The sequence below is a fragment of the Gracilinanus agilis genome, chromosome 1 (assembly GCF_016433145.1).
Source record: "Gracilinanus agilis isolate LMUSP501 chromosome 1, AgileGrace, whole genome shotgun sequence".
NCBI lineage: Eukaryota > Metazoa > Chordata > Mammalia > Didelphimorphia > Didelphidae > Gracilinanus > Gracilinanus agilis.
In genome coordinates, this window is record NC_058130.1 from 143,459,726 (window position 1) to 143,484,018 (window position 24,293).

Sequence of the window (24,293 nt, forward strand, 5' to 3'; positions counted from 1 at the left end):
AGGAGAGATATTTCCCTACCCTGCCCCATCTCCATTTCTCTCTTCTACCCATATCTACCTTAACTTTCAAGTCTCAGATCTCAATAATCGTATCCCACTATATCATCCTATGTAAGAGAAATTTAAAAATGAAATTAATAGGAAATACTTAGTAGAGCCATTCATATGCAATTACCCGAAAGCTCTGAGCTAACAAATATCTTTTTCTCTTTTCACTTGTCTTAAAGTTATCCAGAATCCTTCAACAAACCCCAACACCCCTGCAGAGAATCTCTCCATCTCCTGAAAGGAGTAGAGCCTTCCATAAGATTTATCTCTGATGCAGACTTCTCTCTAGGCAAAACACATTCGCCCAATGAGACATTTCTCTTTTTTCAATATGTATGTACTTTTCTAAAAATTTATTTATCTTTAAGTATCTTTTCCAAAGTTACATGATTCATGTTCTCTCTGTCCCCTCTTTCCTCCCCACTTCCAGAGCTGACAAGCAGTTCCACTGGGTTATACATGTATTATCACTCAATACCTATTTTCACATTATTCATTTTTTTAATAGATTAAGTAGTCTTAAAGCCAAAACCCCAAATCATATATTCATATAAACAGGTGATAAATCATATGTTTTTCTTCTGTGTTTCTGCTCCCACAGTTCTTTCTCTGGATGTGGATGGAGTTCTTTCTCATAAGTCCCTCAGAATTGTCCTGGATCATTGCATTGCTATTAGTAGCAAAGTCTATTACATTTGATTGTTCCACAATGTTTCAGTTACTGTATACAATGTTCTCCTGGTTCTGCTCATTTCACTCCACATCAGTTCATGGAGGTCTTCCCAGTTTTTATAGAAAGCAAGCAGTTCATCATTCCTTATAGCACAATAGTATTCTATCACCATCATATACCACAATTTGTTCAGCCATTCCCCAATTGAGGGACATCCTCTCATTTTCTAATTTTTTGCCACCACAAAGAGCGCAACTATAAATATTTTTGTACAAACATTTTTTTAATCTCTTTAGGGTACAAACCTAGTAGTGGTATTGCTAGATCAAAGGGCAGGCATTCTTTTAAAGCCCTTTGGGCATAATTCCAAATTGCCTTTTTTTTATATAGTTTTTTTTTTTAATTTTAAACCCTTAACTTCTGTGTATTGACTTATAGGTGGAAGATTGGTAAGGGTAGGCAATGGGGGTCAAGTGACTTGTCCAGGGTCACACAGCTGGGAAGTGTCTGAGGCCGGATTTGAACCTAGGACCTCCTGTCTCTAGGCCTGGCTCTCAATCCACTGAGCTACCCAGCTGCCCCCCAAATTGCCTTTTGAATGGCTGGATCAATTCACAACTCTACCAGCAATGCATTAGTGTCCCCATTTTGCCACATCCCCTCCAAGCTTTATTATTTTCCTTTACTGTCATCCAATGAGACATTTATGAATGCCATCTTCACTAGCAGTTTTCATATTTATTTTTTTTTCAACCCTTACCTTCTGTCTTAGAATCAATACTATGTGTGGGTTCCAAGGCAGAAGAGCAGTAAGGACTAAGCAATGGGCATTAAGTTACTTGCCCAGGGTCACAGAGCTAGGAAGTGTCTGGGCCCAGATTTGAACCCAAGGACCTCCCATCTTTAGGTCTGGCTCTCAATCCACTGAGCCACCAAGATGCCCCTCCCCCCACCACTAGGAGTTTTCACAATCTGTTGCTCTCTCTTAGTTCTCCTCTTACCCATCCAAATACTCCTCAGTCCTCTGTGTTAGATCATCATCATTATTGTTTTGCTCATTGTCTAGATTTGAGAAAGTAATAGAGAAAATGTTAATAATGCAGATTAAACTAAAAACATGTATCATGTATACATGTTTTTTCCCCAGAGAGCCAGCTGTTAAACATTAATCTATATATTCAGTTCTGTTCTATCTCCTGAACTCCAACCCTACATTATCAAAAGACTATTGGGCATTTTGTTAAGCATCTCAAAATCATCATGTTCCAAAGAAAACTCATTATTTTTTTCCCCAAAGCCCATCTGTCTTACAACCTTCCCTATTTCTGTTAAGGATAATTCCATCCTTCCAATTACCCAGATTCCTTTGCAGTCATTCTTGACTCCTCATTCTCTTTCCTCTAACATATCTTATCAAATGCTGGATCTTCTCAATTCTTCCTACACAGCATTTCTCAAATCTGTCCCAGGGCCATGTCCCTTGTTCAGTCTCTCTGAATTATAATAATCTCTTAAATGGTCATTATATCTCAAGTCCCTCCACATAGCTGCATATAGAAGCGATCTACTCCTTTGTGGGTCCTTGTGCTTCCTTGACAGGAGTCAGGTGAACCTAATGTTGGCTGCCCAGACTGGGGAAGGGTGGTTGACCTGGCTCTCACCAGTCTATATATGTCCCTGAACAGATCATACCTTGGTGTCTTTGGGGTTACTCTTTCAAGACCTTAAAGTAATACAGTTGACTCTAGACCTACTCTCTCAGGGCTGGGCCAGTTAAATCTCCCCAGTCAGGATTCTCAAGTACCCTGAGAAGGGTCGCCAGTGTATTTCTTCTCTGCCATCTGCTGAAGTCCTCACTTCCATGCGTTCCCCTCTCCCCATTTGTTAGGAGGCCAGTGCCTCCTAGTGACTAGTACCCACAGTTCTATTTAACCACTTAGCGTTGGATTCGCTTTTACAGAGAGATATTTACTTCCAAGATATAACAAAAACAAACATTTCCTCCCAACACCTCAGAGGCATAATTCCCACTAGGCATTTTGGTCTCAGGAGTTGTATAGGCAGAGAACAAGGCAGGAAGATTCAGCTCAAAAGTTAGCTCAGTTCCTATATAGGTCCCCACCACGTTCATATCCAGATGTGGCATGACTCCTGGATGAGCCTGACTCTTAACTACTGCCAGGCTAGATTCCCAAAGGCCACTCACCAAAATCTCTCCTTGCTGCTCAGGGCATCCATCAGTGATGTTCTGGCTGTGAAACCCAGACTCTGGAAAGACAAGACGCTAAAGGAGGCTCCACTCTCTTCATACCTAAAGACACTGAAGCCAAATTAGCTGCAGACCCAAACTCTGGGATGACGGGAGGCCAAGGAATCTTCTAGATCTCTGGAACTCACAAAGTCATAGGTTACCCTCTCTTCACTGGTCACTGAGCTCCCCCTAGACGACTGACCAAGGGGAGGAGATGTTTTGAGTAATCCTACAGCCAAATAAAGAGCCTGATTTTTATCACATAGTAAGTTATCTGGAACCAATTACAGAATGTCTACACATGGCCCATAGTTTGTCTCTACAAGACACTTCCCTTACACATCATTGCAATTCTCCTGGAAGTGGTGTCCTCCTTGTGGAGAGATAACATCTTCTTAGCGTCCTCCACAGGAAGATACCATTTGAAGCACTCTCAGAAGCACCAGACTCCGATTATATAAGAAAAATTCATTTCCTGAAAGGAGAATGTCCAGGTAAGTAGGAGAGCCATCAGAGGTCTGTCTCCTTGATTACTGAAATCAGTCTCTGACTTCACTGACAACAGAGGAAGCCCTTGCAGACAGACGTAGAAGAGGGGCTTCTGAGAATGGCAGTAGCTTCAGGAATTGTGACACCTCATGGCAAAGAAAAACATTTACTATGAACTCTACAAAGGCACTGATCCTGAGAGTCTGGCAAAAAAAAAAAAAGGCACAGGTAAGGACAACCTTAGTTGAAAGTCCATGAAGGGAGAAAAGCACTTGGGATCAAAAGATGGAAGGATCCCTTTGCCACTTACGCATACCTTATACACTGGAGCCCTTTCAATTCCTTACTGCTGTTTGGGTACCCTTTGAATTATTTACCAGTGTAGCAGGTTGAACTGGGTAGTAAGCACCAAACAGCTGAAGTGTAATAGGAATTTTTTAGATAGATATGATCTGGAATGACCTACCCCACATTTCCAGGGGAAGCTTAATTTCTTTGTGAAGAAAAGGACGTTGGCCATGTCTAGGCAGTAATCTCTCTCAGTGTCCTATTTTCAAAAGAAGAGAAAGTTATATCTATCTTTTACCCATCTGATATTTGCATTATAGGATTAACATGCTTTTAGGGGCTTCAGAACAAAAGCCACTTTGCTCTGGATTGGAAATAGTAACTGCTTAATCTTGGTTAGTTTAGCTCCCCTCCTACCCATGTTTGGTACACAAAAGACAATCCCAGATTGCAAGCAAACATATATAAAACAAGCCATAAAACAAATGTAGCCTGGGTTTCTCTTGATATTTCCAGTTCTACCATGGAGATGCCCTTGAAGAACCTTTTTGAGCATTCCTAGTTTGCCTAACATGAAGTCCTCCTCGTCTCCTACCATATAGGTGGAAATAATCTCCCTTGACTGGCTGCTTTAAAACTGAGGAGGCCGAGTCTTTCACCCTCTTCCCCACCATCTTTTAAGCAGTGTTCTTTTCAGCAGCTCTTACTTGCTGCACCCAGTAAAATGCCATGAACCAAACCAATTAGAAGGGAAGGAGCACAGTATCCTTTCCTTGCTCCCTGTCTTTTACCCCAGCTCCCCAGAAATGGCTCCAGTGGTTTCTGTTTCTTTTCTGGGTTGTTTGTCCTTAGTTTCAGGTGCCAAAGGTGATCCCCACCAGGACCAGGAATCTGAGCCATGGTAACCGTGGAGCCAGGATTGCAGGTGGCCCTTCTGGCAGGTTAACCCTTTAAAGCCAGGTTTCCCAGGACTCGAGCTTGAGTTAGGCAGGGGCTTGGGCTTGCACTTGGGATTGTGTTCTATCAGAACTAAAATATAAACCTTATATTCTTCCTCTCCCCAGAGACTAGGTAGTCTCTGATAGGAAGGAGAATTATGACTCCTACATGTTGTGGGAGTTTGGATGCTTGAGATTATGCCTTTGGACATAAATATTCCTTTGTTAAAAGCTCCTGTGTCCCCCAGAAATTGGGGAAATGATACTGATCAGTTTAAATGATAGAATATAGAAGAATAAAGGGTCTCTACAACTGTTCAGTTCAAACAAGGAGAGAATAATACCACCCTGAGAAGACCTACAGTAGCCAGACCAGAGAATTAAGAGATGGGGGGTGGGGGGAGGTGGAATATTGCCTTTACCCAGATGTCTGTGGCTCTGGGGAGATCTCCTGTTGGCTAATCTAAGTCCATGCCTTCTGTCCATCTCCACTTTATTCTTTTTTTTTCTCAGTCTTAAATCATATCTTAAATATACATCGTAGGACTGTCCTTCAGGGTATTCCCCCAAGTCCATCCAGACAGTCCAGCTCCAAATGACACTGGCAGGTCCTGCTAGAAAAGAGAATGGAGAAGTCAGTGAAGGACAGATGGCTAGAGGGACCGTCGTCGTTTTCTAATACACCATCAGGGTCCTTAATGAGGCCTTGTGAGTGGCCTCAGGAAGTAGGTAATTCAGATATTAATTATTGTCACCATTTCACAGATAAGAAAACTAAGTCTTGGCTCAGTTACTAGGGTAAACCATATCACAAGTTTACGAGTAACTTGGTCCTGGTCACTCAGATAACAAGTTTCAGAGTTCGAATCAAAATCTCCCAGGTCCAAGTCCAAGTTCATATCTTTTTGCTTTAATCCAAGCTATTAGACAATAAAACTGTGAAGTGGCAAGCATATTTGTCATCTATTCCAATTCATGTCCTTTTGAATCATAGTCCTGTTGGCCTGAGTCCTACAAGAGACTCCTCCTCCACCTCCTCCTGCCTAGAGAATCGCCCCGGATCCTCATGGTCCTGGGGTTCCTTCCAGAGAGTCTGCAGTCCTCCAACCCCTCTGATTTCTTTCTTTCCCATCTAGCCCAGGGCACCTTCACTCAGGGAGGTTTTTCTCATCCAAATCTGAGCTTCTCTCTGTCCCTCATCAGCCTCTGATAGAGAGGTCTTCCTTCCTTCCTTCCTTCCTTCCTTCCTTCCTTCCTTCCTTCCTTCCTTCCTTCCTTCCTTCCTTGCCTGGACTTTCTCCCTTATTCCTCCCACCCATCACCACCCCTGATGAATTCAAAATCCTTCAGATGGTTCCCCCCCCCCCAATAAGCCTTCCCTAGCACAGGGAAAGAGAGAGGGAGGCAGACTTCACCTCTCCTTCTCTGAATAATGTTTTTAGATGCATGGGATAAAATGTAGAGACTACAAAGGGAGAGGAGAAGAAGAAGGAACAAATATTTATTAAGTGCCAGGCATGGTGCCAGAGAATATTTTACAAATATGTTGTGATCCTCATGTGATCCTCAAAACAACCTTATTGTTATTCTCATTTTACAAATGAGGAAATTGAGGCAAGCAGAAATTAAGTAACATGTGTGGAGTCACACAGCTAGTAAGTGATTGAGGCTGAATTTGAACTCGGGTCCTCCTGACTCCAGGCTTAGCACTCATCTACTTCAACACCTAAAAACTCCTGATCTAGTCAAATTTTTGTTATGATTCAGTCATTTCTAACTCTTCATGATCCCATTTGGGGTTTTCTTTGGCAAAGATATGAGAGTGCCTTTTTATTTCCTTCTCCAGCTCATTTTATAGATGAGGAAACAGAGGCAAAAAAGGTTAAATGACTTCCCCAGGGTCACACAGCAAATATCTAAGGCAGGTCTTCCTGACTCCAGGCCTGGCATTCTATCTGTTGTGCCACCTACCAGCCCTATCTAGTCTAATAGTCTCATTTTACAAAAGAGGAAACTGAGGTCCAAAAGTGATGGAGTCAGAACTCCAAACATTATCTCGTTGCTCTCACCCAGAGCTTTCCTCAAGGTATCAAGAGATAAAAACCTAGAGAAGAGGAGAGTTCCAGATAGTACAGGCAGGATAATTATGTCACAAGCAGCTCCTGCAGAGCTGAAAAGGTAGAAAAGCACTGATAAGAATGTCAATAATAAGAGCTAACATTTATATAGTTGTTACTACAGGCCAGGCACTATGCTAAGTGCTTTACGGTTATTATCTCATTTGATCTTGACAATAACCCTGGGAGGTAAGGGCTATCATTATTCCCATTTTACAGATGAAGAAACAAAGGCAAACAGAAGTGACTTGCTCCAAGCAAAAGAGAGTTCAGAGCTCAGAGCCCTTGGGTCCAAAAGCTATTCCTCACCTGTCCCAGTCCAGCTTGCCAACTCTGCCCCACTTTTCCTTGGGTTCAAGGTCAGACTGTTTTATTGTCTCTCAGAAGAGGGATCCCTATTTTTTTTAAAACCTTCCCTTCTGTCTTAGAATCAATACTGCATATGGTTCCAAGGCAGAAGAGTGGTAAGGGCTGGGCAATAGGGGTCAAGTGACTTGCCCAGGGTCACACAGCTGGGAAGTGTCTGAGGCCAGATTTGAACCCAGGACCTCCCATCTCCAGGCCTGGCTCTCTATCCACTGAGCCACCTAGCTGCCCCAAAGGATCCCTCTTATGCAGCATATGATCTCACAAGAACTTTACATGGACAATTAAGGTATCGCATAATTTCCATTATCAGTAAGGGTAGAGAAAAGGAGAAAGAAAAGAAAACCAATCAAACTTTTTATAAGATACACAGAAGAAAATAAAAAACATCCAGAAGAGAACACAAAAAAGTCAATTTTTAAAGTACCCTGTTTTATATATAATTATATATATTTGTATATTATGAATATAATTATATATATATAATGATATAGTATTAGATATAGTGATGGCATGTTATACACATAGCATGATAATATATTCTTATACATATAAAGTGATGGTATGTTAAAATATGTTCATATGATAATAGATATATTTATTGCCTTATTAGACAGATATTATAGGCTTATTTTTAATATTCAAATATATATAAGGGGGGCAACTGGACAGCTCAGTGGATTGAGAGCCAGGCCTAGAGACGGGAGATCCTAGGTTCAAATCTGGCCTCAGACACTTCCTAGCTGTCACTTAACCCCCATTGCCTAAGCCCTTGCAACTCTTCTGCCTTGGAGGGAATACACAGTATTGATTCTAATGCGGAAGGTAAGTATTTAAATAAATAAATATGCATATATGTACACTACATATGTATATATGTGTGTATAGATATAGATATATAGATATAGATATATACTGGATATAAGTTCTTGGGTTCATAGTCAATCCTCTCTCTTGTTCATTCCAGAATATTGAAATGTTTGTGTTTGTAGTTGATTGGTTTCTAATCAAAATGAAAATCTGGGAGGCTGTAAAGGGGACCAGTTAGGTTTAGACACCAGGGAAGGAGGGAAGGCCACACCCTCACAAAGCCACCACTCCCCATGTCCCAGTCCCCCAGGACTGCAGGGGACGCCACTGTCCCGGGTTGTGTTGCAGGAGGAAGAGGAACCAGTAGGGGGCAGAGTGGGGAGAACGGGGAGGAAGCGAGATCCCTGTAATCTGCCCCAGAGTCCTTCCTCGGCCCTCAACGCCCGGTCCCAAGCATGAAGACCACGTGCTGGGCCTGCCTGGCCCTCCTGCTTCTCCCCCTCCTGGGGGCCCAGGGATACAGTAAGGCCGAGAAAGGGCCCAGCCCATGGGGAAGGGCGAGGAGGAGGGTGCTGAGGACAGGCTCCTCATGGCTGGGGGTGGGACGGAGGATGGGGCGAAGGCTGTGCGTTGGGTGGCAGCCCAATGGAATGCTAAGATTCCCAGGGAAGACTAGCCAGAGGCTCATCTTCTCTCCCTGTTTGCCTCCCCCAGAAATCGATGGGCTAAATATGAAGGAAGGTAAGGCACTTTTCGGAAAAAATGGAGCTGGGGGTTGGGGGGGGGGGGAGGTAGCGGACTGTAGAAATGGGCGGGTCTTCTGCGGGCACAGGAGGTAGCATCGTATTGGACAGAATGCCTGAATCCCTCCAATCGCTTTTGCCTCGCCTCCAAGTGTGCGGAAGGCCCCGCCAATCAGAGCGAGCCCTGAAGGACACGGACCCATCTCTGCTCAGGTGGCCTTGGCAGGTCAAGCTCATCTATAAGAAGAGCCACTGGTGTGAGGCCACCCTCATCTCGCCCAGCTGGGTCCTAACGGCCGCCCACTGCTTCCGCAAGTGAGTGCCAACTGTGAGCAAGAGGAGGCAGGATTCGTGGACCCCATGAAGGCCCAGCGGGGAGCCAAGAGCCCGTGGCCCTCTCTTCTCCCTTACAGGATGTAGGGGGGAGAGGATGGGGTGGAGAGAGATGCCATGTTAATGTGCCTGTCCCCGGATCTGACACTCATCCCAGATATCCCCTCTTCCCCAGACTGTCTCCAGCACTGAGGGACTTTGTTCATCTGAACTGAACTAATTATCACTCAGAGAATATCACCGGAGGTTCCTAAGCATCAAAGCAAGACCTCACCTCCTCTAAAAAGTTCACAGCGCCAGAATGAGCTATTCCTTTGGACTTTTAGCCCAGGAATGTTCTCCTAACCTCAGGGACACTCATCCCCCCCCACACACACACACCCTCCCTGCACCCAAGAGACAAAGTCCCCCAGACTGAACAATTTCTGAGGCCATTCTAACCTCTCTTCCCCTCCTTCCCTACAGTCAAACCAAAAATCCCTGGCTTTGGAAAGTTCGCCTAGGATCCAGGAAAAACAGGCTTGATCAGCTAAACCTTAACCAGTTTTATGACAGACACGTGTCAGAAATCATCCTGTACCCTCACTACAATAGAAATCCATCCAAGGACATTGCCCTGGCAAAGATGAGTTCCCCGGTATCCTTCATGAATACCATCCAGCCCATTTGTCTCCCAACTTCCTTGGAAGAGTTTCAGAATGTGACCTCCTGCTGGTTGACTGGCTGGGGAAGAGAGCAGGAAGCACAAAGTGAGAATGAGTAAGAGGGGCTAATCTAGGGCATTGATGGCAAACCTTTTAGAGACCCAGTGCCCAAACTGCAACCCTCCCACATCATGTGAGCTGCCCCCTTATCCCAGGCAGGGGAGGGAGGAAGCACTCCCATTAGGCTGCTGGGCAGAGGTGGGATATGTGAGAAATGTCCTCAGGCATGGGGAGAGGGGGAGAGGAGCAGCCCCCTCCCACACATGTGCCATAGGTTCTCCAACATGGTTCTAGGGATATACTCCCTCCTAGATCCCTGTTAAAAATAAAATCTTACATTTCTACAGCTTCTTACAACGCCCAAGGCACTTGCAAAGCTCCCATTCTCATTTGAGCCTGCAATGAGTAATCTAAGAAACTGAGCCCCAGAGGGGTTCCTTAGCTTTTATATAGAGTCCTAAACATGAGATAGATGCTTATTAAATATGTATTTTAATTGTTGAAGAATTTGAATGCCTACTATGTTCCCTTCACCTTGTTGGTTGTTCTGAGAGATACAGAAGAAATTAAATTATTGGTGTCTCATCTTAAATAAGCTTCTTGAAAGCAAACTAACATAACACTCTCTAAGTAATGGTTGTTATTCAGACCTATCTGACTCTGCATGACCCTTTTGGAGTTTATTTGGCAAAGATGCTGAAGTGGTTTGCCATTTCCTTCTTCAGTTTCATTTCTTAGATAAAGAAACTGAAGCAAATGGGGTTATGTGACTTGCCCAAGGTTACAGAGCTAGTAAGTGTGTAAGGCTAAATTTGTACTCAGAAAGATGAATCTTCCTGATTCCAGGTCTGGTAGTCCATCCACTAGCTGCCAACAATTACACTAAGTAATTAGAGAATAATTAGGAGCTAAATGATGTGGTACTCACTGTGATGCAAGTCAGAAGACAGGAATAAGGATAAAGTAGCTAGAGAAGACTTTATGGAGGAGATAGGTCTTAAGCTGAGGCTGAAGGAATGGGTGAGATTTAGCAGAGCTGAGATTAGCAGTTCCTGCCCTAACTCAGGTATAGACAAGCAAAGAACGGTTGAGGAAGGGCTAGAGTTAAGGAGAGGAAGCTCTGGATGAGGCTGGCTGCATCCTCTAAATTTGCTAACCATAAAAGCATAAACTGAATTGAGGTTGTTGCTAGGAGTGGACCAGAGAAACAAAGAAGCTGAAGAAGGATAATAAGAGAAATGGACCCCTGGACAATACTATCTGCATGCAACTTCTAAATTTCTACAGCAAAGCTCCTGTGATCCAGATCTAGTTAAGGCTCTGAGAGCTGGATAGGTAGAGAGGAGAAGAGGGGTCATTTTTAAGGAGAAATATCATACTGGGAAAGTCCGAGGCAATGGAATAGACCAGTGGTTTCCAAACTTTTTTGGCCTACTGCCCCCTTTCAGAAAAAATATTACTTAGTGCCCTGGAAATTAATTTTTTAAATTTTAATAGCAATTAATAGGAAAGATAAATGCACCTGTGGCCATCACCACCTCCCTTGATTGCTGCAGCACCCACAAGGGGGCAGTAGCACCCACTTTGAATAGAGGGTGCAAGTCAAAAAGTAACAGTAAATAAAGTTGATGCATTATCACCTAAGTGGTTAGGTGACACAGTTGATAGAGTTCCAACTTGGAGCCAGGATGACCTGAGTGCCCTGAGTTCCCTCCCAGGGTGGTTGTGAGAATCAAATGAACTCCTATTTTTAAAGCATTCTACAAAAGCTAACTACAGTAACACCCATCCTCTTAATCTAAATCAACTATGAGTGAAATTAATGAGTGAAAAAAATGACCTGAACATAATTAAGGACAAGATTGTGCATCTAATTCCCTTCCTCTCTATTCCTGTTCTATATAACTATTTTTTGTGCTTGCAAGTGTTTGAGGAGTGATTTTGTAGTTGAGACACAAGATTGGACTTTAGAGGAGTATTGGGAGGGGGTCAGATTTGGAGTTTCTTAGAGTGAAGTTGTTAGAGCAGGAAAAACATGAAGAAATTAAGGAGCTACTGCGTTCTAACAGAACAAATGATCTGTGAAGAGCTCACCTCACTCACTCCTCTGAAATTTAAGTCTCCAAATGACTTATCAAGAAGGCAGGACTCGGGGGGGGGGGGGAGCTAATTTTATAAGGGATACAAGGACCAGCAAATACTTTTTGCTTATGTTAATCAGATTCTGACCAACTGGGATGTCATTTGTGAGAAAAGTCTTGAAAATATAACTTTCCTTGGTTGGCTATGACTTCACACAGATCAAGAAAGCAATGGTATTCTCAGTAACCTATCTCAACTTTGGAATTGAAGTCAAGAACCGTTAATTCTGGGTCATTCTTAACTTCACTCCTTATTAGATTGGCTTAGGAAGGAAGGGGTCAAGCTGAGCTATTTCCATCAGGAGTTCGTAATCTGAGGTCTGTGACCCTGTTTTTGTTTTTTAATATTTTGATAACCATAGTTCAATATGCTTTATTTCCTTTGTAAAACTAAGTGTTTTATTTTATGTATTTAAGAATATTATTCTTGGAAAAATATTCTTAATTAATTAATTAATTAAATGTTTAATCAAGGAAAAATACAGCTATATTTTAGGATAAGAGATAAAAAAATATTATCCTAAGCAAAGTTCTATGGGCTTTGCCTGTGTATCTTTGGGCAAGTCACTTAACCAGTCGGGGCCTCTTTTCCTTCATCTGTAAGTGATTGGAGTAGATAATCTTTATCTTCTAAATCGTATAACAAATGTCTTTCACCTTCTTTGTGCAGACTTTGGAAGTCTGGTGAAACCTATGAGCTCCTTTTCAGAATGATATTTTTAAAAGCATAAAATGAAGTACAGGCATCCTTTCCGCATCTTGACTTTCTCCATCACGTTTTTGATATTTCACAGGTCAGCATAAAAAATTAAATGGGAATTTTTGATGAGTTTTGCAGAAGCCACAGATGACACACAAATGCCAGCAGGAAACAGAAACAGTTTAGAAATTTAGAAATGCATAAAATATATATGCATAGTATTGTATAATATCAACATATTTATTATTTATTCTTTTTTTGAAGTTAAAGTAGAGTTAAAGTTTGCAAAAGGAACATGAAAGCCATCTGACAACACACAAAGGCTAAAAATGTAGAAATATCATTAAAAGGGGGCAGCTGGGTAACTCAGTAGATTGAGAGCCAGGCCTAGAGACAGGAGGTCCTAGGTTCAAATCTGGACTCAGAAACTTCCTAGCTGTGTGACCCTGGGCAAGTCACCATTGCCTAGCCCTTACCACTCTTCTGCCTTGGAACCAATACATAGTATTGATTCTAAAGCAGAAAGTAAGGGTTTAAAAATATACATATCATTAAAAGTTTATTAGCTCATAAATGCATATAAGGTGCTGTTAATACCCCATAAAGGAGGAAGAAAAAAATTCATACTTTTCTGGTGTGAAGGGAGAGTTTAAAAAGTTTTATGGATTTTCAACATTGTGGAGGAGCTATAAGCCCCCAACCCTGCCCCCCCAAGGAATACCTTAAAAAGGACGTCAATTATGTTGAAATACAGTTATTAAAGAAAAAATTTCATCAAACAGCAAATTTACAGACCCCCCCCCATGTTAAGAACTCCTGCCCTAAATTAAATTAATATTAATTCATGAGCTTTTTCTACCACTGCCCAGAGATGAAGAGATTCTCCATAAGACTAGAACATAGGACTTCTGATGCTTCCTTTTCATGCTCTTTCCAACCACCAGACTCTCTCCTTACCATGTCCTCTGTCATCAAATGAGAAGAACACACTTTCATAACCAAAACACTTTTATAAAAAAGCCCACCCCAACCCAGAGAGTGTGTCTGAGTACCAGAAGATGAGAAAAGAGGAGCAGCTCTCCCCAAGCAATTATAACACAAGAATTTGAGAAGAGACTCCTTCCTTTGACAGAATGCAAAAGAAGACCCAGAGAAGCTAGACCAATCAATCAATCAATATATATTTATTAAGCATCTACTATGTACTAGATACTGCACTAGAAACAGGATAAAAATTCACAAGCAGAAAGTTCCTGCCCTTAAGGAACTTATGTGTATATGTGTGTGTACATCTGAATAATGTGTTGGTGGATGTATGCATATTAATATATTTAATATTTTATATATTTTAAACTCTTACTTTCTGTCTTAGATTCTATACTGAATATCAAGTCTAAGACAGAAGAGTGGTAAAAGCTATGCAATTTGGATTAAGTGATTTGTCCAAGGTCACATAGCTGGGAAGTGTCTGATGTCAGAAGAAATTTTTTTAAAAATAAATTCTTACCTTCTGTCTTATAATCTATACAAAGTATCAGTTCCAAGACAGAAGAGCATTAAGGGTAGGCAATGGGGGTTAAGTTACTTGCCCAGGCTCACACAGATAGGAAGTACCTGAGATCAGATTTGAACCCAGCGCACCTATCTCTGAGCCTAGCTCTCAATCCACTGAGCCACCTAGCTACCCCAAGAACTTATATTTTTATAACCAAAGAACAGGAAGAGATGAGCCCCTTTCCAGCACAGTCTGAGTCAAGATAGATTTTCTTCTTTCATCATTCAACTAATATTTATTGAATGTGTCTTAAGTGGCCAATAGTTTGCAAACACTTGGAGAGTATAAAGACATATAAGACAGTTTCTACCCTCAAGGAACTTACTATAATCTCATTGAGGAGGCAAAATACAGGCATATGAAAATGTAAAGAGTAATACCATGCAAGGATTGGTAAGTACCAAGAGAGTGATCTTGCCTGGAAAAAACAATAAGAAAAGGTCATTGTGAGCTGAGTGGGTCAGGGAAGACTCTTGGAAGAGGTGAGACTTGACTCTGACCAAGGACAGATAGAATTTCAGTGGATGAAAAGAACATTTCAGGAAAGGGAAACAACATGAGCAGAATTTAAGGCTGAAAAGGTGAGGGTATGACATATTAAAGTGCCTTGACTTTGAATGAATTTGCTAAATTTGGCCTATGTCCTCAGTGAGTAGCTTCATTTTTTCATTTGAAAGTACAAATTCCCAAAATTTCTGAAAATCCCCTATTGCAAAGGAAATACAAAAATCACACCTGAGAACAATGATATTGACTAAGTCCCCATGAACTTATTTTTAATATTTTTATAACTGTATTTTAATATATTCAGTTTCTATTATAATCCAACATATTTTTGTTTATGCATTTAAAAACATTATTTGGGGGGGGCGGGAGAGGCTGGATAGCTCAGTGGACTGAATGCCAGGCCTAGAGACAGGAGGTCCTGGGTTCAAATCTGATCTCAGACACTTCCTAGCTGTGTGACCCTGGGCAAGTCACTTAACCCTCCATTGCCTAGCCCTTACCACTCTTCTGCCTTGGAACCAATACATAGAATTGATTCTAAGATGGAAGGAAAGGGTTTAAAAAATCAAATAAAACAAAAATAATAACATTATTTTGAGTGGAAGCCATAAGCTTCACCAAACTGCTAAAGTCCATGATATAAAAAAATTAAGAACCTCTGCTCTAGGCAAAATGTAAGAGAGTTAATTTGTCCAATGGTTTGTATTATTTAGACCAGTGATGGGCAAACTACTGCCAGTGGGCCAGATGCAGCCCCCTGAAATGTTCTATCCTGCAGCAGGACATTATTCCTAATCTGATGAATACAATGAGTAGGATATAATACAATGAAACTTTGAAAGAGTTGCCTTAGAAACAGATTGACAGATGAGCATTTCCTTTCTTTTGGCCCCCTCTTTAAAAAGTTTGCCCATCATTGATTTAGACCATTCTAGGCTTTTGTTAATACTGAAGATCAAGATTTTGCCATTTAATTTCATTACAGATTCTTGGCTCCCCACCATAGAGTCAGCCACTTTCACATGTTATTCTTGAATTTTCTCCTCTCCATCCCTAACACCAGCTATTTCTTTCCCTCCTTTTCCCACATCATTAGATTTGAAGAAACATAGTCACGTGCAGGAGCTAGAGGTGCCCCTCATTGACCAAAAGACCTGTGACATCTATTATCACAAGGAATTAAACATTTCAGGTCAAGTGAGTCTGGTATTTGATGATATGTTTTGTGCCGGCTTTTCAAGTGACAAGGATATCTGCCAGGTGAGGTGTTACAATTAAATAAAAATTTGACTGCTTGACCTTTCCAAATTCCCACTGAGATTACTAAATTGTATCCAGGATTCTCCCCTGTGGCCTCAACCACCATGGCCACATATTCTAGGTTCCTTTCCCTCTCGGTTCAACCCTATGAACCCTTAAAAAAAACTATACTCATCCTCTTATCTATCTGTCTGTTTTCTTCCAGAGTGGCTTTGGAGGGTCCTTATCCTGTAAGATTAATGGTACCTGGCGTCAGGCTGGGATTGTGAGCTGGGAGATAAATTGTGATCTTCCTACCCTGCCTAGTGTCTACACCAACATCAGCATCTACACCCCCTGGATCCTAAAGACTACTAACTCAAGTACCCCTGACCTGCATCTCTCTGGGATCTTCTGCACCTTCCCTCTGCTGCTACTTTGGGATTTCTTGAGCCCCCTTAGTTCACCCTTCACGTTCATCCTAATCAAGTTCATCAAGTTCATCATTTCTTAGTTCATCCTAGCCAAGATTCAGCAAATGTGGCTAAGAACTAGGTCTCTCCCCAAGGCTAGACATTATAGCAAAGATTAGGTCAAAGTCTTTACTTGCCCCAATTTACATGATATTTAAAGACACCACCATCCCCAGCACATTAGAAACAGACAATTAAATTGTAGTAATAGTGGGGGATGGAGGTCAGAAAAACTTTGAGTCTTTTGTGCACTCACAAGCTTCTTTCTTTGTCTATTTACCATGGACTGCCTGTTACAATAAAGATTTTCTTTTTCAAAGCTATATGGATTCTTTTTTAAATGGCTTCTCTATTATACTATCACTAATCATAGCTTGGCAGAGGAGAGTGGTAGAGGTGAAAGTCTTACTTTTCCTGAAAATTCTGATGCTTCTGTTTCTCTCTTCAAGAGGACTGCTAGAGGGACTCATTCTTCCTATCACTTCTGTGTCACTCATATCCTTTCCAGTCCCTCTCACTACCCTTTGGAACCAGAATCTAAATATAAGACTAGAGGGCTCCAATTCACAGAATCACATGCTTCAATAATTGGAAGAGAATTCAGAAGCCATTTAGTCCATTTCTGAATTCCTGGAACTGTAGAGTATTCTCTACCCCTCACTATGAATCTATTTACTTGCTCAAGACCCTTTCTCATTATCTCTTTCTTCCCCCTTTTCTGAATCATAATCAAAAAGATCATTTCCAAAGATTCTGACATCCTTCCCTTTCTTCAAAGTGCAGTTGGCTACTGGCTTATGTCCAGGGTGAGAGATGATTCCCACTCCTAGGTGAGACAGACTAAGAAATGGGCCTTTGATTAATAAAGCCCCCCAAAATCATAAAAGAGGAGAATGGCTTCAGATGGGGTGCTTAGAATTCAAGGGGTATGTGGTATGGATTTAAGTAAGAAGGACTTATCTAGAAGAAGATGGTGTAGCCCCAGTTGAGGTAGTCTAAGGCCTTATGTATGGGACTTTGATCTATTGGAGTGGAATACTGAATACAGTGGTATGGAGCAGGTAGTGATATAGAACTGGCCTGGGGATGGGTCATGGGTCCAGAGATCATAATAAAAGAGAATTGGTTTAGTACAAGCAAGTGTGGAAAGACTCAGAAAGCTCAATTTTGTTCAAAGGATGGAATGTCAAAGTTTCACATCTTATAATTTTAGATTTTATAAATTATACATTTCGATTTTAGAAATAATTAGGAAATCATAAACTGTCTAGTTCAACCCTCTTATTTTATAGATGAAGAAACAAAATCATAAGTGACCATTAGGTGGGGGCCTGAATCTGATTCTGTTTGGATAAATCCACATTAACTACACACCCTGAGAAGGATTCTTAACCTGGGGTCCATAGACTTGTTTTTGTTTTCTTAATATTTTGATAATTACTTCAACATAATTGGTTTCTCTGTAATCTTATATATTTTATTTTATGCATTTGAGCATGTTCTTCTGAGAAGAGATCCATACATTTCACCAGACTGACAAAGATTTTCATGACACAAAAAAAGTTAGGAATCTCAGCCCTAGTTTAACTCAACACAGCCTCCTAGAGACATGCAGAGCTGGGGAATGATGTGATTCAGAGTCTCTGTGAATCACAGAGAACGTAGCACCTGCCCAGCATACCTCCTCAGAAGAACAAGGTGCCATAGCAACCATAATGAGCATGAAAGTATCCCGAATCTTGGTAAGGCCTGGGTTAGAAGTGAGCTATGCTGTCTGTGATTAAAGTAGTACAAATTGATAGTTTAACCATAAAAAAAAGATGTTTAGATTTTTTTAAATAATCAGATAAATGAAAATTAAAACAACCTTTAAGTAACACCTTCTACCTGTGATGGCGAACCTTTTAGGAAGGCGGGTGATATGAGAAATATTCTCGGGTGCCCATGGAGAAGGGGAGGGGAGCAGTTTGCCCTCCTGCCACCATCCCATCTCTCTGGCTTTCTGGTAATGAACTCTGGTGACTTCTGTGTTGTGGCAATGGCACATGCCTGCAGAGAGAGCACTGAGTGTTCCCTCTGGAAAACTTGCTATAGGTTCGCCACCATGGCCTTTCAAATGGATGAAAATAACTAAAAATGGCCAAAATCAGTGATGGTTGAACTATGGGTACTTAGATATTCATACATTGTTGGCCTAAAATTTTTCACATGGTATATTCATGGCAATATGCAATATAAGTCATAAAACCGATAGTACCTCTTGGCCTTCTGTTTCCACTGCTGTGATTATATCCTGTTAATTCAAAGGATAAAAAAAGACTTTATACAAAAACATTCAGAGCTACATTATTCATCTTAGCAAAAAAAAAAGTGAAACAATCTATATGTTCAATAATTTAAAGAATAATTGAATAATTTATTATATAGGGAAGGGAAGGGAATAACCATTTATAGAAAGCCTATTGTGTGCCATGCACTGTGCTAAGTACTTTATATATATTATCTCAAATAGATAAGTAATTGGATGATTGGACTCAAAAAGTATTAGTTAATGGTTTTTTAAATCAACATAGCAAGAGGCCTCTAAGTACCTTAGAGATTTGTGCTTGACTCTATATTATTTAAAATTTTTATCCAGGAGTTAGAAACAAATATAGATGGAAAACCTATCAAATTTCCACCTAGTACAAGGTGAGAGGAAGAGATAACACACTGAGTGATAGATTAGAGATCCAAAAGGATCTGGCTAGGCTCTCAGAGCACTGGGTTAAACCTAATAAGATAAAATATAATAGGGTAAATGTAAAGTAGTTTCTCAGGTATAAGATGGGGGAGGGTGACTAGTTAGACACCAGTTATTCTGAAAAAAAAAATGAGTTATTTAGTGGTCTACAAGTTAAAAGTTCATCTGTTTTTAGGTTGCATTAAGAAAAGCAGAGTTTCCAGGAATAGGGAAATGCGTTATACTGTCCTCTGACCTCTTCAGACTTCTTGCATTCACGCCTGAGCACCACAGTTTTAGAAGGGCATTGATAAGTATGCAGAAAAGGGCAACCAGGATGGTGAAGGGCCTTGTGCCCATGACATATCAGAACAGGGTAGAAGAACTGGGCATGTTCATCCTGGAGAAGAGAAGACTCAATGGGGATGTGAGCTGCCCACAAACATCTGAAGGACTCTCCTGGGGCAAGGGGGGGGGGAGGGCTTAAATTTGTTCTGTTTCTCCCCAGAGGGCAGAGCAGGGAGAAATGAGCAGAAAGTGAAAAGAAGCCAATTTAGGCTTGATGCCCAGAAAAGACAGTCCAGAACCGGATTGGTCAGCTTGTCGAGGGGATGGGACCCTGTTGGAGGCCTTCAAGCAGTGACTGGTCAACCACTTGTTAAGAATGCTATGGTGGAGATTCCTTTGGTGGATGAGCTGGACTTGCAGGTCACTTCCAATGTTCAAATTCTGTAAATACTATAAAAAAAATGGGGAATTTAGAGAATACTAAGAGCTATGGAAAGACACACATATTGATTGCAGCAATAAATAAATAAATGAATAAATAAATGGATAGATAGGTAGATAGGTAGATAAATATATATATATGTATATATATTTTAATGACAAAGACTGCTTCCTTTAGTCTCAAGCTGAGTTTGAATTGTATTGCTTTGTGATGCTCACAGGCTCTTTACTCCATTATTAAATATTCCACATTAAAGGTTGTTTTCAATTAACAACAACAAAAAAACCTAATTCAGAGTAGGGCAGACTAAATATGTTGTTACTGCTCTTGTTCTGAGTTGTATTTTTTTGTTATCAAAATGGGAATAGATTGAATTGTAGGACATTTTTTGGAGACCAAATGCAGACAGACTTCATTTATTTATTAATATTTACTTGGTTTACTTGGAGTATAAGATACAAGGCAGCTAAGTGACTCAGTAGATTGAGAGTCAGGCCTAGAGAGGAAAGGGCCTGGGTTCAAATCTAACCCAGATACTTCCTAGTTGTGTGACCCTGGGCAAGCCACTTTGACCAGTTCTTACCACTCTTCTGCCTTGAAACCAATACACAGTATTGATTCTAAGAAGGAAGGTAAGGGTTTGTTTTTTTTAATAGAGAGTATATAATAATAAGATAAATAAATTTGAGGAGGGAAAACTATTTTCACCTCTTTGCCTTTTAGGTGCTCCCACAACTCTGATTCTTCAGCACTTGTGACATTACATGACTTTAAAACACACAGCATAACTGGAAGAAAAAAAGTGAGCCTTTCTTTTAAGGAGATGATTACAGTCAATAAAAGTTCTACATACATGTACCCCAAAGAGATCATTGATTGCTAGATTTACACCATTATCTTTATAAAGCAGCACTTTCATACTAGCAAAGAAATGGGAACAAAATTGATGTTTATCAACTGGGGAATGACTAAACTGGTTATGGTATGTGAATGTCATAGAATATTCCTTTGCTGTAATAAATGGCAATTGTAATGAATACAAAAAAGCATGGACTTAACATGAGCTGATGCAGAGTGAAGTTAGTTATGCACAATGATTTCAACAATATAAATAGAAGGAACAACCACAAAGCAATAAAAAAATGCATGTTTCAAAATCGAAAAGATCAAACATGACCCCAAAGAAGAGATATGAGAAACACCTTTCCCCCAACCCTTGTAAAAGTGGGTAGTGCACAGGTATGAGGCAGTGGTGAGTTTCTCCAGGTAGACATTTTTCAGAGTCTTTACAAAGTGGTAAATTTTGCAATATTTGCAAAATATTGTAAAATGTTGACAGTAGCAACATTGTACCTGCCTGCGTCATGCATGTTAGGTTAGTTTTCCTTAAAAGTTATTGGTGGGGGCAGGTAGGTGGCTCAGTGGATTGAGAGCCAGCCCTAGAGACAGGAGGTCCTGGGTTCAAATGTGACCTCAGACACTTCTTAGCTGTGTGACCCTGGGCAAGTCACTTAACCCCCATTGCCTAGTCCTTACCACTCTTCTACCTTGGAACCAATACATGGTATTGATTCTAAGAATAACATAAGGGTTAAAAAAAAATCATTGGTGGGCCTAGATCAACATCTCACACCCTACACCAAGATAAACTCGGAATGGGTAAATGACTTGAATATAAAGAAGGAAACTATAGGTAAATTGGATGAGCACAGAATAGTATACTTGTCAGATCTGTGGGAAGGGAAAGATTTTAAAAGCAAGCAAGAGTTAGAAAAAAAAATCACAAAATGTAAAATAAATAATTTTAACTACATCAAACTAAAAAGTTTTTGTACAGACAAAACCAATGCTACCAAAATTAGAAGGGAAACAACAAATTGGGAAAAAATCTTTATAACAAAAAACTCAGATAAAGGTCTAATTACTCAAATATACAAGAAGCTAAATCAATTGTACAAAAAAATCAAGCCATCTCCCAATCAATAAATGGGTAAGGGACATGAATAGGCAATTCTCAGATAAAGAAATCAAAACTATCAATAAGCACATGAGAAAGTGTTCTAAATCTCTAATAATTAGAGAAATGCAAATCAAAACAACTCTGAGGTATCACCTTACACCTAGCAGATTGGCTAAAACGACAGCAAGGGAGAGTAATGAATGTTGGAGGGGATGTGGCAAAATTGGGACATTAATGCATTGCTGGTGGAGTTGTGAACTGGTCCAACTATTCTGGGTGGCAATTTGGAACTATGCTCCAAGGGCTTTAAAAGACTATCTGCCTTTTGATCCAGCCATAGCACTGTTTGGATTATACCCCAAAGAGATAATAAGGAAAAAAGACTTGTACAAAAATATTTGTAGCCACACTCTTTGTGTTGACAAAAAATTAGAAAATGAGAGAATGTCCTTCAATTGGGGAATGGCTGAACAAATTGTGGTATCTACTGGTGATGGAGTACTTTTGTGTTCAAAGGAATAAAGAATTGGAGGAATCCCATGTGAACTGGAATAACCTCCAGGAATTGATGCAGAGTGAAGGGAGCAGATCCAGGAGAACATTGTACACAGAGACCAATACACTGTGGTACAATCAAACATAAGGGACTTCTCTACTAGCAGCAATGCAAGGATCCAGAGCAAGGCTGAGGGACTTATGAGAAAGAAAACTGGCCACATGCAGAGGGAGAACTGTGGAGGAGAAACACAGAAGAAAAACAACTGCTTGAACACATGGGCTGTTGGGGATATTATTGGGGATGAATACACTAAAGGATAACTCTAGTCCAACTATCAATAATATGGAATTAGGTCTTGATCAATGATACATGTAAAACCTAGTGGAATTGTGTGTTGGCTAAGGGGGGTAGGGGACCTTGGAGAGAGAAAGAACATGAAATATGTAACTAGGGGAAAATATTCAAAATAAAAAAATTTTTAAGTCATTGGCAACATTCTCCAGATTTAATTAACTCAAGAAATTGGCATCACAGTTCCAATTGTTTTCTGAGACTGATGGACCACTTTGGACAGCTCGGAGGCAAAGATGTTTTATACAGCTTAATCAACTCAAAGTACTTTCTATGCAAATCTTCATTGATTATCCTTCCCTTGCTATGAATAGATAAATCTTCCTTTATTAAAAATTGAATGAATCAGAGATGTTTTGTTTCATTCCAGTATCAGCCTCAAACTATCAGAAGATTAGCCTAAGTCAAGCCCAGCCTAAAACACAAGGCTTCCTCTTGCTTCTATAAATGTGAGCTTATCCTCATTTAATAAAAGTTATTTTTCCTTCCACATCATGATTCTTACTGTCCTAGTATTGCCATCATTTGAACCTCAGCCTTCCATGGGCTGTAATATCTTTTTCAATATTTTTTACAACTATATTAGGTTGTAGAGATTTGTTTTTCAAACATTAGAGTAGTGATCAATTTCTTTTGTGTGTCTTCCACCATTTAGTAGCAAATGCTCTCTAATGGATGATCATTAGTATATCTGAAAGCCCAACAAAGAAATAAAACGCAGTGCACATACAAAGCTTATGGAACCAAGTGAAATTTATTGAAGACTATTTTGTAGCCAGCCAAGGCCTCTGAAAAAGGATCAAAGGCTAAAGACACAGGTATTGTGGGAGTCTGTCCAGGAATTTTGTCTCACCCCAGTCATTTGTTCCATGAAACAACAGCATCCCCCAGACCAGTTCTCAAGAAACAGAAGCACAAAAATGGCTTTCTAGCTTGCCCCTTATATAATAACAGCCAATGTTTCCATAGCATTTTGCAGATTACAAAATAACACATATATTTCTATATAAAAATCTCATTTGAGATATGTACTAATTATACCTTCTATATACATATATAGACTTGTATTTACATTTATATATTATGTATTACATTTATATATATGCATACATATATATGTATATAGATATATTGTTGTTCATTTGTTTCAGTAGTGTCTTACTCTTCGTAACCCCATTTGGGGTTTTCTTTTTTTTTTTTTTAAACCCCTGCACTTCGGTATATTGTCTCATAGGTGGAAGATTGGTAAGGGTGGGCAATGGGGGTCAAGTGACTTGCCCAGGGTCACACAGCTGGGAAGTGGCTGAGGCCGGGTTTGAACCTAGGACCTCCTGTCTCTAGGCCTGACTCTCACTCCACTGAGCTACCCAGCTGCCCCCTGGGGTTTTCTTAACAGAGATACTAAAGTGGTTTGCTATTTCCTTCTCCAGTTCATTTTACAGATAAGGAACTGAGACAAATAAGGTTAAATGACTTGCCCAGTGTCACATAACTAGTATGTGTCCGAGGCCACATTTAAACTCAGTTCTTCCTAATTCTAGGTCTGGTGCATTATCTATTGTGTCATTTAACTGCTCATATAGATATGTATGTTGTGTGTGTGTGTGTGTGTGCATGTGTGTGTGTGTGTGTGTGTGTAGTTCCATCTATTTTGGT

The 24,293-nt window shown here is 40.4% G+C and overlaps 1 pseudogene; it reads left to right on the forward strand.

The window, feature by feature from the left end:
- The first annotated feature begins 8,435 nt into the window (after window positions 1–8,435).
- Window positions 8,436–16,659, forward strand: LOC123230958 (annotated as a pseudogene).
- The last annotated feature ends 7,634 nt before the right edge of the window (window positions 16,660–24,293 follow it).